The sequence below is a fragment of the Triticum aestivum genome, chromosome 2B (assembly GCF_018294505.1).
Source record: "Triticum aestivum cultivar Chinese Spring chromosome 2B, IWGSC CS RefSeq v2.1, whole genome shotgun sequence".
Classification (NCBI taxonomy): domain Eukaryota; kingdom Viridiplantae; phylum Streptophyta; class Magnoliopsida; order Poales; family Poaceae; genus Triticum; species Triticum aestivum.
In genome coordinates this window covers 781963763-781982220 of record NC_057798.1, presented here as the reverse complement: position 1 = coordinate 781982220, position 18458 = coordinate 781963763, and the positions used below count along the sequence as shown (strand labels likewise).

Here is an 18458-nt window from a genome sequence, read left to right as displayed (position 1 = left end):
ATAGCTAGTAATAGTATTATCAACTGGACACACAGACAGGTGCGTCCGAGGCTAGATTCTGCACCTCGCGCCTAGCTGGCCGGCCCTCTATACACGGGCCGATGAATTCAGGAGCTCTTCTGCGATCGCGCCATCCCATACAATTATACAGACTCAATCGTCTATGTTCCTAAATACTTTCCACACAGTGAATCCCACAGAAACGTTACCCGCAAATACAGGGAGAGCGCACATCCCCAGAACTTTCGGGAGGGCGCACATCTCCTCACCATGTGGCATTTTTCGCTGCCTGCCTCTTTTTACCTATTTGTGGCTACTGCCTTTGTTTACCATAGGTCCATAGCTATTCCTAGTTTAAATTACGTGAATGATGGGTGCCCGCTTTCCACTGTAACAAGCTACAGTACTAATCTCTTTCTCAGGCCTTCTTTGGATTGGAGGATTTTCATAGAATTTTCACGGGATATCAATCCTCAGGATTGTTTCCTATGAAACGCATTTGGATCACAGGATTGGGTCATTAAAATTCCTTAGGATTGAGACTCCAAGGTGCTGATTCCAGAGAAATTTACACATGAGGTCCGATCTCTGGAAAAATTCCATAGGATTGGCTATGGCATGGCAATCAAATCCTCCATTTTTCCTATTCCTTTGTTTTGCAGATCCTGTGATCCAAACAAGCCGTCAAATAGTAGCCACAACTTCACTGTATCTAGCTATGCATAGCTATACAAACAATACTACTCCCTCCGTACCGATGCATTAGACGAAAACCAAATAATCTCGTGTTAGCATTAGCTGCCGGGAATGTATCCGGTGCATCGGTGCTTGTGATGCTACCGGTACACCGGACCTTCTACCACATTTTAAAATGTTTCAAAAAATGTCAAAAGAAAATTGAGCACATTACTACAACATTAATGTTTATTGTCATAAAATTTCAAATCAAAATTTAGAACACTGCTTGAGATATGAAAATAACAAATTTAACATCGATGTAATCAAATCTAAAGCCCAACTTATATTACATAATATTCAGTATCAAATTTGTCATTTTGTATCTCGATTAATGTTTTAAATTTTGATTGGAAATTTTGCGACAATAAACATTGATGTTGTGTGAATGTGTTCAATTTTTTTCTAAACATTTAAAAATATGGTAGGAGGTCCGGTGCACCGGTGCACCAGATATTTCCCCATTAACCCCCACCTTGTTCCTTATTTAATTTCTTGCCACGAACAAAGAAATTAATTAATAAAAGATGTGGGTCGTGTATGCTTTTAATAACTTGAGACTATCTAGTATGGCTTGCAGTGGTCAGCTTATTACATAAATGGTATTAATAACAAATAAATATTAAGTTATCTTGTTTCCCACTTCATTTTAGTCGTGGTGCACAAGCTAAGATGCGTAATCCACCGGTACTGGGAGTACAACCAACTATGAAGCAACTTAGGGCATCTCCAATCCTATCCATAAATTTCCTCACCCGCATCCGTCTGCGGAAAGAGGACCAGTCCGCGGTCACGGATGCGGGAGGCGCCCATCCCACTCTACCCGCGTACGTTTGGTCTGCTTATTTTTTCCTGAAAGTCGGCACGTTCAAATAGTCGCATACATACATAGAGTACATACGTTTAAATAGCCATGCAGTGGTAGTTCAAATTTAAAACAGTTCAAATATTACTTTCCAATATTGTTGTCCCTTTTAACCGCCCACGGATACTCAATCAGATCTTCCTTCAGCTGCTCGTGAGTTGCTCTCGATGCCGAAGTTGTTGATGCATTTGAATAAACTCTTCAAACCTGGCTGGATTCAGGTCTAAAAGTTTGATAGGATCATCCATATTCTAAAATTCTAGAGAGCTGCGGCAGCATCCTCACCCTTATCCTCGACAACATAATGTTTATGATCACACAACATGTCATCATCTCCCACAAGGTCTTCACATCTCATTGTTTAGCAGGTCCACGAACAACTGCATAACAACCTGCAGAACTCCAAATGCCCTCTCGGCATCATTTCTAACTGATTTCTAGCTGCTTTTTGTCTTTGGATAAAGTGAGACTTTTTCTGCCCAACTGGGTTAGAGATGGTGTTGACAAAGGTAGCCTACGAAGGATACATACCATCAACAGATAGTACCCCATCTTGTACTCATGTCCATTGACAGTATAGTGGCAAGGAGCTTTTCTTTTAGTCAATCTTGCAAACAATGGTGATCGCTGCTGATGTCATTGTAAGACCCAGGCATGCCAAAGAAAGCGTACCAAACCCAAAGATCACATGATGCAACTGCTTCAAGAAGGATGATGAGCTTATTAACATGGTCCTGATATTGCCCTTATAGAGCTTTTGGGCAGTTCTTCCATTTCCAATGCATGCAGTCAAGAGACCCGAGCAAACCTGGCCACTCTCTTGATTTTGAGATTGCCAAGAGCCTCTCGGTGTCTGCCATAGTTGGTTCCCTTAGGTACTGAAGTCCAAACACCTCGACCACGACATATGCAAACCTGACCATGGCATCTGTGCATGTGTCTCAGACATCCATAGGTACTTGTCCCACGAATCAGCGGTCGTGCCATATGCAAGCCTTCGAAGTGTGGCCGTGCACTTCTGGTAACCAGAGAACCCAACTGTTCCGATGGCGCCTTTCTTCAAGATGAAGTAGTCATCATAGGACCAGACGCCATTACCGAAAAAGTACATCATGACTGCTCGACGACCGATACAGGCCCGCGTTGGTTGGCACAACACGTTTGGACCGCGGGACCCAGATGTATGCGGCCGTTTGAGGGTCGGCATTGGAGATGCCCTTAGTCAGTAATATTTTCGGAGCAATTTGCTTCTTGTGGCTAGTTGGTAGGAAAGTGCAATCTACTCTACCCCTCCTTCCTCGAAACAGGCTTTCGCCCCACTTTATAGATAAAGCAACAACTGAACAAGTACACGGCTGAACGATACAAAATGGAGAGGTACCCCTCTTACAAAGCCAATCCAGAGATAATTGACACACGCAGAACGCATGCGACTACTACCAACAAAGCACCCCAAGAGAACTAGACACACCCACGCTAGCGCTACAACCTAGCAAACCTAGGCTCCAAGACAACGCCCCCAAACACCGCGGTAACTTTGTCATAGAAAAAATTATTGTTGAAAATGTACCATGGTAACTCATGTGTAAATAGCATGATAATAGACACACATCAGACCTGATAACTTACTTAGCCCAGGCCTGGTAACTATTTGCATTAAAAAAAGTTGGGAGAACATATCAACATGAGATCTAGTTTCGAATGTCTTGTAGAGATAATTTTTTATGTGAAAACAATTTTTCGATCGGACCAACAGTTTTGAGCTATAAAACATTTTGAAGTTTCAACCAGGGGAAGAACTAAGATGACATTAGTTTTTTCTATCTAATGCATGCATGCACGTGCTTGTGAAGAGAAGGTTGGAGGAACTTTTTTATGCCCCGATAATTTCTATGTAAACAATATGATAACTTATACACCATAGGCATGATAACTTGTGTAGAACACGTAGTAACTTTTCACGGAAAAAAGAAGTCATCGAAACATATCAACATGAGATCTAGTTTTGAATATCTCGTTGCTACGAATCTTTGTGAAAACAATTTTTCAATCGGAGCGACAATTTGAGCTACAAAACATTTTGAATTTTCTCATTGTGAAGAATCTTTGGTGACATCATCAATTTTGTCTTTTACTGCATGCATGCAATTAGTTATTCTAATCAAGAGGGGATGTTTGGCACATGCATGAGAAAGTGAAATAATATGGAGGCATCACACGGATCCGGCTTGTCTGCTCCCTCCTCATGCTCCCATCTGTGCTCCCACTTTATCCTACGGCTGTCTTTTTTTCTTTTTCTTTCCTAATCTAATTATCACCCCTGATTTTAACGGGGTGGGACTGGACTTTATTTTGTTCCAATCAAATCAAGACACGTACGCGGGAGCACGAATGGGCACACACGTGGAGCTCAGTCAAGTCTCGTCCGGCATCACACATGCACTCGTACAGATCTGTTCCATATTTCAGAATGATAAAAGATAGTGTGCGGATCTGTTGCAGAATTTCTGCCGGCAGGAAGTTAGCACAGACCTATTAATATATATATCAAAAATGCTTATGAGATTGACTTTTGATACACTTATTATACACGGGGTGATTTCCGTTTGCTTCCCTGCTCGATCGTGCTTTCCCGTCCTTGATACCCTTACCAGCTCACCGTTCTCTCCTAAACTATTATCACCAAGTGGCGAGCCAAACGATATGTAAGACGACTCGGAGACGGTTGACTAGCAAACCGTAAAGAAACCAGAGATCTGCCGCTCCACCACCATTACCATACCACGAAGGAAAATGTCGACCGGAGTACGACGGAGGGGCGGAGCATTTGGAAACCGCAATGAGGAGTATGAGCTCTTAAGAGATGAGCTTGGTGCTTTTTCGGAGGAGGAGCTTGAACGGCGGCCAGAAGTGAGGATCATCAACAAGTATGCGGTCACTATGGCGTACATCCGAATTGGCGTGAAAGGCGTCGGGGCGCTGGCGCTTTTGTGGGCCACCGTCGTCCTCCTCGGCGGCTTCGTCTCCGACCTGACGAAGATAGATTTTTGGTTTATGACCAGCATCGCATTCGTACAAGCTACCGGGTTAGTGCTTAACATTCAGCTCTCTCTCTCTCTCTCTCTCTCTCTCTCTCTCTCTCTCTCTCTCTCTCTCTCTCTCTCTCTCTCTCTCTCTCTCTCTCTCTCTCTCTCTCTCTCTCTGTGTGTGTGTGTGTGTGTGTGTGTGTGTGTGTGTGTGTGTGTGTGTAAACTCGTACTGTCGTCGATGTTAAGCGTGGTAAGTTTTGCCACTTCAAAGTTATCTAGCAGCGTTTATCTTTGTCTCACTCCCATCCGCTCGGCCTGAAGCTCTCCCCGTTTTAGCGTTTCCTGCCCTTTGTCCCCCAGTTCTCGGGTAAAAGATTTCGTTAGATAGGAATATCGGGACAATCACCGTAGCAATCCCATGCTGGAAATTCCTCAGCCAAACAGCTGCTGTATTGTACGTTGTACCCTTCTGAACTTTATGTCTTTGTTAGCTCTCTAACTCACCAGATTAATGTGACGGCTACTCTTAATTACTCTTAGATCTCTTTCTAGTAAAAGCTCACGAATAGCAGTTGCCCACATGGCCTCATCGCATATGCTCAAGGCCATCGCCACGGCAGCAGTGCTAGACTCACGGAGAGAAGGATTACGGGATTCACAGAATAGCAAACGTGGGAGCTTGAGATTGGAGGAGGTAGGAGGATGGACCCCACCCGCCTGAAAATGGGGGAGATAGATTAGTTAGAGAGAAAACTCCATAACAGCTCCGTAATAATCCGTGCGTCTAGGATTATTGATCGCCTCGGTGCAGTCTGTGTCGATCGTGATGGAAAAACTGTATCCGTCGAGCAGCAGACTAATACACAAGATTTCCAATAGAAAAATGTATATTTGAAGACGTAAAAGGAAGTGTTGTACAATTTATATCACTAAAAAATGTTTTTTACATCTTCAGAAAATCTCAACTCCAACAGATGATGTATATTTGATGATGTAAAACTCCTACTCCAACAAATGATATATTCAAAGATGTAAAGTTAGTTCAACTACTACATCATTTCAAACATAATTCAAACACAGCAAATTCATTTGAAGCAAATGTAGTTGTTAAAACATAATTAAACATAGTTCAAATTACTGCATCCATCGTTAGCAAGGTTGAGGAAGCATACGCTGAGGTCGACGGGGTGCCCACTTTAGTATCCTTGGTGAGGTTCGTGATCAGGCGGTGCAGCTCCTTGCCGTGGATGCTCCCGTAGGTGGCCACGTGGCGTGCTGAGAGGAGTTCGGAGATGACCGCCTGCTGCGTCATGCGGTGGTACGGCTCTGCCGGCGTGAACGTCACGTCGGAGCACCCGAACAAGAGGAACTGGCCGGAGAGGAGGTGCGGGCGGAAGGCCATCGCTGCGTCCTCGGCGGTGAGGGCCGCGTGGCCAGGTCGGGCTTGGAGATCACCACGGTCGGAAGCTCCCAATCGGAGCCAGAACAGCGGGGGGCGCACATGGTGCTGGCTAGCTCTGCAAGTGCGTGGTGTGGCATGTCCGCCAGCAACTGGACGTGGCCGATCATGGGCCATGCGGTCAGTGCCGGCAGGAACCGCTGCCTCGGCGACCGGCTCCGCGTCGTGTGGTAGACGTACGCGCCCGACAAGACCAATAGGGCATTTTTTTATATAAAATGGGCCCTTTATTACGAATATTCGTTTCTGAGCACGGGCTTAGATGCTCCTGAAATCTCTCCCGTCAGACGACCATGTGGATCTGTGCCGCACAGCGTATTCCCGGAGGTATTACGGTCGTATGGTGAGCAAAATGAGACGGGTAGTTATTCGCAATAAATGCGGCCACAGCCGTTTAAGGCTGGTCATAGTGGGAGTAACATAGGTAGTAACTTAGTGCCACATAAGCAAAAATGATGAGGTGGCAAGTAGTTAATGAGGAGAGAGGCAAATAGAGTAACATAATATGTTACCATCACATAACGCTTCCCAATGCAAAATGAGTCTACAAAGTAATAAATGAAGACATGTATGTTACCACATATATGATACTACCCACTATGAAGGTAGTAACATAGACTAGTAACATATGCATGTTACTAGTCTAAGTTACTCTCCACTATGAGCAGCCTAAGTGAGGCGAAAATAGAATACTACCCAATGGATCAGTTTGTTTCCTGTGCGGATCCGAGCCAGCGCCGTCAACAGATAAGCGAAACGGCCGTCCGTCCACATAGAAAGCGGCCATCGCAACAGCTGCAGGATCATTCTCAGCATATCCTTCTTCCAGGCCAGAATCCGCTCCATTTTCTTCCATCTCTGCAATCAGTTTGGTGTTGGGGTCCTGATGTATCACTTCCCCCTGGTTACGCACCAACAGTTTGGTGTTTACAGAGATCTTTTAGACACGGGAATTAACTATTTCCAATGGTTATGAAAGATTTTGAGCTAACCTCGTCGACAACTTGAGCATCCTCATCTGGCACAAAGTTGATGCTCCAGACGCTTGTTGCCTCCCTAGATTTTGAATTTTCCACATGAAGCAACAATTTTGGATCATAATCCACCAGGAGTGGAAGAACCTATCGATTTTTACCCGTACCTTAATCTTCTCCTCTGCTCGGCCGTCACTGCCGATGGTGCTTGCCGTCGTCCCGCAACCAGCCTGGGATGGTGCCATTCATATAGTCTGTCGACCAGTCTCATGCAAACTACTCCCTCCGTTCCTAAATATTTGTCTTTCTATACATTTCAAATGGACTACCATGTACGGATGTATGTAGACATTTTTAGAGCATAGATTCGCTCATTTTGCTCCGTATGTAGTCACTTGTTGAAATATCTAGAAAGACAAATATTTAGGAACCGAGGGAGTACATTTACTCTGGATGCAGTTCAAAATTTGAAACCCATGGTGCACACACTGGCTAAGCAGGAGAGGTTGGACATCATGGCCAGCACCAACAAATGACAGGTGTGTTCACAACAATATCATGGACGCTAGTCCACATCAGGCATGCCAGAGCAAATTTTCCATACATTTCTACAACGCTGTATTTTCAAAAACACTCAACACGGACAATTTATTGTTGTACAACAACACATTTTTCTGAACAACACTGTAAATGCAACAACCGTTCAACTAAGAGGAACAAGCGTGGAGCAAATGCTCACTGAAAGGCACCCCACTAGCAATCAAGGCTTTCAGACCAGCTGACATGTGGTGGAAAAATTCAGCGCTGGCATACCCCATCCGCACAAATTCCATAGCTTGCGCGTACAAAGTCGAATGCCTGCAAGTGAAAGACATGTTTACCGCATTGTCCTTCTGGTAGTGGGATAGGTGCTCAAGAAGTATGCCCCTTTCATCTCTCATCCACCGCTTCATTATGTGTTTCAGCGGTATTTCCTCCAGGTGAAGCATATCTATTACCTGAACAGAAGCAAAAAAATAAATCATAACCGAAATACATCTGTCATGCTTGACCAGAAAATAGACCTTTTTTTGTAAGGGGAGACCAATGGTACATACTGACTTCTTTATTTGCATAAGGCAGAGCATTACCCGCAACACGTGGCAGCATAGCATCCCCATGTGCTCAAACTGACCACACTCACAAATGAACTCTGACCCGTCCTCTGTGATGATTACCTCATAAACAACCCCACTCCACTTATTGCGTTTTGATGGATTATTGTGTGTTGACACACATTTCCTCATCTTCTCAACCTCCATAACGTTATATGATGTACCCTCAATTAGCAGACAGCCGAACTATTCAAACATTGCCCTTGTGTATATTTTGCTCGCATGCCGCTATATTGCCAGATCTATTCTCCTAACAAGCTCACCCTGACAAGAGACAGATCACATTAGTTCCTACCAAGTAATATACACTACAAAAAATGTGTTCTCGAAAACAAATGAAAAATAAACTCACAATCATAGTCCTCTTCTCCTCGTAACTTTCTTCCCGCTCACGGTCAAAACTGAAGTCTCATGTACTATCTCACGAAAATGTGCATTGGGCTCGCAGGCGGCATGTAAGACTTGAACATGTGGTTTGCACTCTCAATGCCGTGTGTACTTGTCATTTTGCCACAGACACCCCTTTGAAGTATGGTTTTGTCCACTTCGGGCGTATTTCATAGATCTGGTTCATGTAAGGATGGTTTCTCAAATTATACTTATCAACCAGCATGTTCCAAGCTGTCTCAAACTCAACTTTAGTTAGCATGTGATTCACAACCTTATGGAACTCTGCCTGGAAGTCATTCTTTTTCCTGTACAGTGGCCCCAAGGTTTCTTTCGCCTTCTCTAGCACGTGCCACTTGCACCACCGGTGCACAATATCAAGGTACACCTTGCGGATCGCCACCTCCATAGCTCTTTTTTGGTATGTACAAAGTGCACATCATAGTTAGACCAGAGTGCATTTTTTGCAAAATGCTTTACTACTTGGGAAGCTATGTTTACCTGTTAGTATTGTTCGAGGTGCAGGACCTCCCATCATCCACAGGAACTCAGCGAAAACCAATTCAAAACTTTCAACCTGCTCATCTCTCATCAGGACACGTGCTAGGATAATGATCTGGAAATGATTGTTTACCCCAACAAATAGACCAAAAGGCATGTCATGTAAGTTGGTTCTGTAGGTCATGTTGAATGTTACCAAATCCCCAAAGAACTGCTACTGCATCTGACTACTCCCATTTGTCCACATCAAATTCTTTACTTTGCTATCGCTTTTTGCCAGCACATGGTATGTGAAGCCTGGGTCATCAGCCAATATGTCTGCAAAACCTCCAAGATTTTTCTCACAAATCATCAGCTTGCTCGCGACTCATCTTACCACATATGTTCCTGAGCATTCTTTTTGTGAACGGCACATTCTTGACAGTCCCGATAAAACTCCATATGAGGTTGTACACTTTACCAAGACTGACATTGTTTTCCCTAAGTTGTTTTTGATCAAATCGTTAGTATACACGTCAATGTGCTTGTGTGATGGCCAGTGCATCTTTTCCCCCATCGTCAGAGACATGGAGTGGTTTTGTCCCTCACGGTGCTCTGTGATGTACCAGATGCTATCAGCTGCCCACAAAAGCCGCACCAATACAAGGCATTCACAACTGCAAGATCTGCTGTTCTCAGCTTCTGGCTTCCCCTGCACGCAGATTACACAAAAAAAAACAGTTCTCTGAATCACAACCATATAGCAGATCATGTTCTTATCTTGTGCCAGCAAAGGTATAATGTGAAAATCAGGCAGGTTTCAGGACACACCGAGCAGCCATAGATGATTTTCAGCATTGACTTCGTCCTCCTCAGCATTTAGTCTGCTTTTGCCATACCGAATTCCAAATCCAATCTCCCCTGAATACAGATTTTAGAAGTCATATACCTCACCCAGCGAAGCAAAACCCAGCCCCAGTTCTGGCAATATTACGCTTCTTGTTGGCTCTTCGGCATATTTCTGGATTGTCTGCTCAAATGCACTCATACGTGAAGGGCAAGGCATCCTATCCGAAGGTGTGCTCCACAGGCATAACCTGAAATTTACCCATAAGAACATTGCTTATTTACTATAAAATAAAATGTTTGATAATAGTGTGCCATGTAGAATTCTACTACAGCAATGTCATGCTATTTTTCTTGTTAAACCATCTCATGACAAAATGTATCACAGGCAAACACGCAATTCAGATTTTTGCAGCTATGTGTTGTTCATCTGTCTAGGCGTGTCAGGCTGCAAAAACTACCTAACTCAGCATTCAGAAAATTATGTATATTGTAAGTACATGATTAAGCAAAACAGAACTAACCTTTTTGTCCACCCAGGTGCCTCTGGGTTAACCCTGCCAGTAGATCACGCTGATGCAGTGGGCGATAGATTCTCGCCGCCGTCGTTCGCCCCAGTTTGGCTCAGCAGCTGTATCTCCTCCAACATGTTGCCCGCACCCAGAAGCATCATTACGTTCATCTTGCCTTCCCGGATTCGCTTTCTTCCCTTAGGGAAACCCTACATAATCATATTCCGCCATGGGTGGCAGGCCACTCATCAAATTAGCTTACTAATCCCACCATGACCTCAGATTCAGGAACAATTGAAATTTCGGAAGCGTGGAGATCCACTTACCGGTCTAAGGCATCAAGTAAGAACTCGAGCCCGGCTTCTTCCATCGCTGCGTCGCCGGCGATTCAAGCGCCGGCCAAGCCGCCGCAAAGCATGTTTCGCCGGGAGGAGAGCAGAGGAGGAGAGCCGGTGGGGTTGGTTGCTGGGGGCTGGGAGCTTAGTGGACCTTGGTTATCCCAACGGCCCAGTTTAGTCCATACGTCCTGTACGGCCTACCTGTTCTAGGCTCAGACGAAAAGGTAACTATCAGCCACGGATCAGAAAGCCCACGCCCGTCTGCGCTCCAACCCATACGGTTTGGGCCCGCGCCTGGTCCACTGTTCTATATCACCCGCACCCCAGATTACCTGATTTACTCGTGTCCCTGTCAGAACGATTTGTTCCCATCCTGAGACCACAATGGACTGCGGCGATTTCGGGAGCATCTGAGCTCGGGCACCGAATCGCCGCTGTCCCTTTATTACTAGCATTGCACTCAGCATATGCATAACTGAGATGCACACAAGGATAACCAAGTCTATGTTCAAAAAATAGAAAAAGGCATAATACAAGTAATCATGTGGAGACTGTATAAAGCCTACGATATAGGAGGGCCAATCCGAGATCATGCTGCCATTCATGTCGGGTAAAGGAACGCTCGTTGTGGCCTTCAAACATGTACACACATTCGTAAACAGGTCTCGATTTTTCACACATTATAGAGTTGACCATAAATGGAGTGTCCCATACATCTATAGATAACCTGTACAAGAGAAGTACTTTTATCGTTAAAAATCTTATCATTTCTACATAGCCAAAGCGTCTCGATAACGGCAAGCACTTCCGCCCTGAGAAGAATTTTAAACCTATATTATATCCCATGTAACCGGTTGCTTAATATATTAAAAACACTATGTGTAGAATACAAGTTAGAAGTTACTTGGATGACCGACCATATATAGAACGAGCCAATTTGCATTGAAAAAACAAGTGTTTTATTATTCCGCCGTGATGACATCATGACAATATACACATTGCATACTTCGATGCCAATTCCTTTTAATAAGGTTATTTTTTGTAAAAGTAACTCCTCGATGAAGATGCCATGCAAATATTTTATTCTTAAGTGGTATCTTCATCTTCTTATTATTATCAACCGGCACATCTAACTGGATCAGAGCACTATACATAGAGTCCACTATGAATTTACCATTCACTTGTAGGCTCCAACGATATTCATCGGCTCCTTGTCACAGTTGTACCGTGGATAGTCTCAATAATAGTGTTCCACAATGCAAGTCTGGGACCAATTAAATCTCTTCTGAGCGTCACATTCGGCAGAAAGGATTCCAGAACCGTGGCAATAGTGTCACCCTTGTGACGTACAATATTGTATAGTGCAGGATTTTGTTCACGGGGTGTAGCATTGCCAAACCACTTATCCTCCCAGAATCTAATTTCAAATCCATCATTAATAGCGAAAGATCCATAGCGGATGATGTATTTCTTGGAAGTCATTAGACCAGCCCAAAAGTGTGAGTCCCTAGGCTCCAATATGCTTGTGACACTACTTTTGAGCCCACATATTTTCCCCATAGAAGGGTTTGCCATAAAAAAAATATGTCGACAGCTTAAGCAACCGTTTGCCGAGGAGGGCAGTATTTTTAACATCAAGGTCATGAATACCCAGCCCTCCTAGTCAGATACATAGGTGGAGAGGAGTCCTTGTCTTGATCACTAAGTCTTGTGGAACCTTTCTCGTACAAGTCATGGGCTACCTGAAGTGGCCCACTCGTCCCGACCCACCTATTCAGGAGATGATGTGGTGAGTACCCCCTAGTGCAGGACACGATCTGTAGCCTCCTAAACCGGTCTTCAAGTTGGCGACGCTCCTTGGTCGTTGGGGACGCTCTGAGGTGCCGAGCGAGGAGCTCGACTTGACGAAGTGGCGACACAACACGGTTCATGCGGCGAGGCCAAGCCCCCAGTCTAGTTAACGTGACGAAGCTGGTCGGTAGGTGACACTGAATTCCCCGGAGTAGGTTGATGAAGAGTAGGCCGGTAAGTTGATGTTGCAGCCGCCATGCCATTCGAGGTGTCGAAGCAGGTTGGCGTGGTGGACATTGGCTTGAAGAAGCAATGACACGGCCATGTCGACGCATGTCATAACTTGCGATGCAGTTAATGCCGCCTTGATGAAGTGACCATGTGGTGATGTCGGCGCGCTCGGCCAATGCAATCCATGGGGCGACAATGTTGTCTTGACAATTATTTGGACTTCGTGATGCCGAAATCTTGGTCGGCTTGAAGAGGTGACGATATGAGGTTGTCCTCATTGGCTCGATGGAGCGATGGTCTAGGCGATGCTGATGCGGGTAGGCAACTGTGGAGCTATGCTGTCGGGCTGGTTTGACACCTGCGTGATGGTGAAAATTGCCTCGTAAAAGGCTTAAAATTTGCGGGCACGTGTTTGAGAACAACACACAATACCCTAAAAATTTCCTCCAAAAAGGATGTCCAATAACCCATTCATGAGGAAAGATGAACTCGGGTCGGATTCATTTTCGCCCAAAAAACATATCCAAAAATTGATGCGCTCATCGGACATTTCCCGGAGTTTGAATGGTCGGATCGAGCTGAAATTTTGAGAGGTGGTCGATATGGGAATTCCTAGCCGATGAACGGTTGGACCTTCCAGATGATGTCTGATCTGGACGCTGGAGTCCTCGCCCGAAACTCATAGATTCGACACGGCTCCGATAGATCGGAGTTTGCCGGAGATTCCTCCATCAAAACGCAACGAAATTTTATAGGGTTGTTCTAGACTCAATCACGCGAAATTTCATCGAAGCAATCGTCAAGGCGACGCTCGAGGAGGCGGGGACGGCAAACACAAATCCACAGTCTAGAAAAAAATGTTGTCAATCTATAGAGAGCCAGTTATCCTTTCGTTGATCTCACAATGAAACTCTCAATGAAAGCATTGTTGGGGAACGTTGCAGAAAATAAAATTTTTCCTACGGTTTCACCAAGATCCATCTATGAGTTCATCTAAGCAACGAGTGAAAGGAGAGATGCATCTACATACCACTTTGTAGATCGCGAGCGGAAGCGTTCAAAAGAACGGGGTTGAGGTAGTCGTTCTCGTCGTGATCCTATCACCGGAGATCCTAGCGCCGAACGGACGGCACCTCCGCGTTCAACACACATACGGTCAGCGTGATGTCTCCTCCGTCTTGATCCAGCAAGGGGGAAGGAGAGGTTGATGATGATCCAGCAGCACGACGGTGTGGTGGTGGATGCAGCAGAACTCCGGCAGGGCTTCGCCAAGCTGCTGCGGGAGGAGGACGAGGTGTAGCAGGGGGAGGGAGGCGCCAAGACTTAGGTCCGGCTGCCCTCCCTCCCCCCTCCTTTATATAGGCCCCCAGGGGGGCGCCGGCCCTGGAGATCCAATCTCCCAGGGGGGCGGCGGCCAAGGGGGTGGAGTGCCCCCCAAGGCAAGTGGGGAGCCCCCCACCCTAGGGTTTCCAACCCTAGGCGCAGGGGGCCCAAGGGGGGCGCACCAGCCCACTAGGGGCTGGTTCCCCTCACACTTCAGCCCACGGGGCCCTCCGGGATAGGTGGCCCCACCCGGTGGACCCCCGGGACCCTTCCGGTGGTCCCGGTACAATACCGGGTGACCCCGAAACTTTCCCGATGGCCGAAACAGCACTTCCTATATACTCCCTCCGTTCCTAAATACTTGTCTTTCTAGACATTTCAAATGACTACTACATACGGATGTATGTAGACACATTTTAGAGTGTAGATTCACTCATTTTGCTTCGTATGTAGTCACTTGTTGAAATGCCTAGAAAGACAAGTATTTAGGAACGGAGGGAGTATAATTCTTTACCTCCGGACCATTCCGGAACTCCTCGTGACGTCCGGGATCTCATCCGGGACACCGAACAACATTCGGTTTGCTGCATACTCATATTCATACAACCCTAGCGTCACCGAACCTTAAGTGTGTAGACCCTACGGGTTCGGGAGACATGTAGACATGACCGAGACGGCTCTCCGGTCAATAACCAACAGCGGGATCTGGATACCCATGTTGGCTCCCACATACTCCTCGATGATCTCATCGGATGAACCACGATGTCGAGGATTCAAGCAACCCTGTATACTATCCCCTTTGTCAGACGGTATGTTACTTGCCCGAGACTCGATTATCGGTATCCCAATACCTCGTTCAATCTCGTTGCCGGCAAGTCACTTTACTCGTACCATAATGCATGATCCCGTGACCAGACACTTGGTCACTTTGAGCTCATTATGATGATGCACTACCGAGTGGGCCCAGTGATACCTCTCCGTAAATTCGAGTGACAAATCCCAGTCTCGATCCGTGTCAACCCAACAGACACTTTCGGAGATACCTGTAGTGCACCTTTATAGTCACCCAGTTACGTTGTGACGTTTGGTACACCCAAAGCACTCCTACGGTATCCGGGAGTTACACGATCTCGTGGTCTAAGGAAGAAATACTTGACATTGGAAAAGCTCTAGCAAAACGAACTACACGATCTTGTGTTATGCTTAGGATTGGGTCTTGTCCATCACATCATTCTCCTAATGATGTGATCCCGCTATCAACGACATCTAATGTCCATAGTCAGGAAACCATGACTATCTGTTGATCAACGAGCTAGTCAACTAGAGGCTTACTAGGGACATATTATGGCCTATGTATTCACACGTGTATTACGATTTCCGGATAATACAATTATAGTATGAATAAAGACAATTATCATGAACAAGGAAATATAATAATAATCCTTTTATTATTGCCTCTAGGGCATATTTCCAACAGTCTCCCACTTGCACTAGAGTCAATAATCTAGTTACATTGTGATGAATCAAACACCCATAGAGTTCTGGTGTTGATCATGTTTTGCTCGCGAGAGAGGTTTAGTCAACGGATCAGCGACATTCAGATCCGTATGTACTTTGCAAATATCTATATCTCCATCTTGAACATTTTGACGGATGGAGTTGAAGCGACGCTTGATGTGCCTGGTCTTCTTGTGAAACCTGAGCTCCTTGGCAAGGGCAATAGCTCCAGTGTTGTCACACAAGAGTTTGATCTGCCCCAACGGATTGGGTATGACTCCTAGGTCGGTGATGAACTCCTTCACCCAAATTGCTTCATGCGCTGCCTCCGAGGCTACCATGTACTCCGCTTCACATGTAGATCCCGCCACGACGCTCTGCTTGCAGCTGCACCAGCTTACGGCTCCACCATTCAACATATACACGTATCCGGTTTGTGACTTAGAGTCATCCAGATCTGTGTCGAAACTACCGTCGACGTAACCCTTTACGGCGAGCTCTTCGTCACCTCCATAAATGAGAAACATGTCCTTTGTCCTTTTCAGGTACTTCAGGATATTCTTGACCGCTGTCCAGTGTTCCTTGCCGGGATTACTTTGGTACCTTCCTACCAAACTTACGGCAAGGTTTACATCAGGTCTGGTACACAGCATGGGATACATAATAGATCCTATGGCTGAAGCATAGGGGATGACACTCATCTCTTCTTTATCTTTTGCCGTGGTCGGGCATTGAGCCGAGCTCAATCTCACACCTTGCAATACAGGCAAGAACCCCTTCTTGGACTGATCCATTTTGAACTTCTTCAAAATCTTATCAAGGTATGTGCTTTGTGAAAGACCTATGAGGCGTCTTGATCTATCCCTATAGATCTTGATGCCTAATATGTAAGCAGCTTCTCCAAGGTCCTTCATTGAAAAACACTTATTCAAGTAGGCCTTAATGTTGTCCAAAAGTTCTATATCATTTCCCATCAAAAGTATGCCATCTACATATAATATGAGAAATGCTACAGAGCTCCCACTCACTTTCTTGTAAACACAGGCTTCTCCATAAGTCTGCATAAAACCAAACGCTTTGATCATCTAATCAAAACGAATGTTCCAACTCCGAGATGCTTGCACCAGCCCATAAACGGATCACTGGAGCTTGCATACTTTGTTAGCATTCTTAGGATCGACAAAACCCTCCGGCTGCATCATATACAGTTCTTCCTTAAGATGCCCGTCAAGGAATGCCGTTTTGACGTCCATCTGCCATATCTTATAATCATAGTATGCGGCAATTGCTAACATCATTCGGATGGACTTCAGCTTCGCTACGGGAGAGAATGTCTCATCGTAGTCAATCCCTTGAACTTGCCGATAACCCTTAGCGACAAGTCGAGCTTTATAGACGGTAATATTACCATCCGCGTCCGTCTTCTTCTTAAAGATCCATTTGTTTTCTATCGTTCGCCGATCATCGGGCAAGTGAGTCAAAGTCCATACTTTGTTTTCATACATGGATTCTATCTCGGATTGCATGGCTTCAAGCCATTTGTTGGAATCTGGGCCTGCCATCGCTTCTTCATAGTTTGAAGGTTCACCGTTGTCTAACAACATGATTTCCAGGACAGGGTTGCCATACCACTCTGGTGTGGAACGTGTCCTTGTGGACCTACGAGGTTCAGTAGCAACTTGATCCGAAGTACCTTGATCATCATCATTAATTTCCTCTCCAGTTGGTGTAGGCACCACAAGAACATTTTCCTGAGCTGTACTACTTTCCGGTTCAAGAGGTAGTACTTCATCGAGTTCTACTTTCCTCCCACTTACTTCTTTCGAGAGAAACTCTTTTTCCAGAAAGGATCCGTTCTTTGCAACAAAGGTCTTGCCCTCGGATCTTAAGTAGAAGGTATACCCAATGGTTTCCTTAGGGTATCCTATGAAGACGCATTTTTCCGACTTGGGTTCGAGCTTTCCAGGTTGAAGTTTCTTGACATAAGCATCGCATCCCCAAACTTTTAGAAACGACAGCTTAGGTTTCTTCCTAAACCATAATTCATACGGTGTCGTCTCAACGGATTTAGACGGTGCCCTATGTAAAGTGAATGTAGTTGTCTCTAGAGTGTATCCCCAAAATGATAGCGGTAAATCGGTAAGAGACATCATAGATCGCACCATATCCAATAGAGTGCGATTATGACGTTTGGACACACCGTTACACTGAGGTGTTCCAGGCGGCGTGAGTTGTGAAACGATTCCACATTTCCTTAAGTGTGTACCAAATTCGTGACTTAAGTATTCTCCTCCACGATCTGATCGTAGGAACTTTATCTTTCGGTCACGTTGATTCTCTACCTCATTCTGAAATTCCTTGAACTTTTCAAAGGTCTCAGACTTGTGTTTCATCAAGTAGACATACCCATATCTACTCAAGTCATCAGTGAGAGTGAGAACATAACGATATCCTCCGCGAGCCTCAACGCTCATTGGACCGCACACATCGGTATGTATGATTTCCAATAAGTTGGTTGCTCGCTCCATTGTTCCGGTGAACGGAGTCTTGGTCATTTTGCCCATGAGGCATGGTTCGCACGTGTCAAATGATTCGTAATCGAGAGACTCTAAAACTCCATTAGCATGGAGCTTCTTCATGCGCTTGACACCAATGTGACCAAGGCGGCAGTGCCACAAGTATGTGGGACTATCGTTATCAACTTTACATATTTTGGTATTCACACTATGAATATGTGTAACATTACGTTCGATATTCATTAAGAATAAACCATTGACCATCGGGGCATGACCATAAAACATATCTCTCATATAAATAGAACAACCATTATTCTCGGA

General features: G+C 45.2%; 1 long non-coding RNA gene across 3 annotated transcripts; it reads right to left on the bottom strand.

The window, feature by feature from the left end:
* Positions 1-7521: 7521 nt before the first annotated feature.
* Positions 7522-10935, bottom strand: LOC123042702 (uncharacterized). 3 transcript variants are annotated; one of them, XR_006418873.1, is made up of 6 exons: positions 10768-10935; positions 10454-10650; positions 9105-10180; positions 8569-9016; positions 8193-8480; positions 7522-8060 (listed from the first exon to the last, which is right to left on the bottom strand). It is a non-coding gene; the product is annotated as an uncharacterized lncRNA (long non-coding RNA). The 3 variants fall into 3 exon arrangements; XR_006418872.1 differs by having other exon boundaries at positions 8569-9795; positions 9915-10180; XR_006418871.1 differs by having other exon boundaries at positions 8569-10180.
* Positions 10936-18458: the final 7523 nt, after the last annotated feature.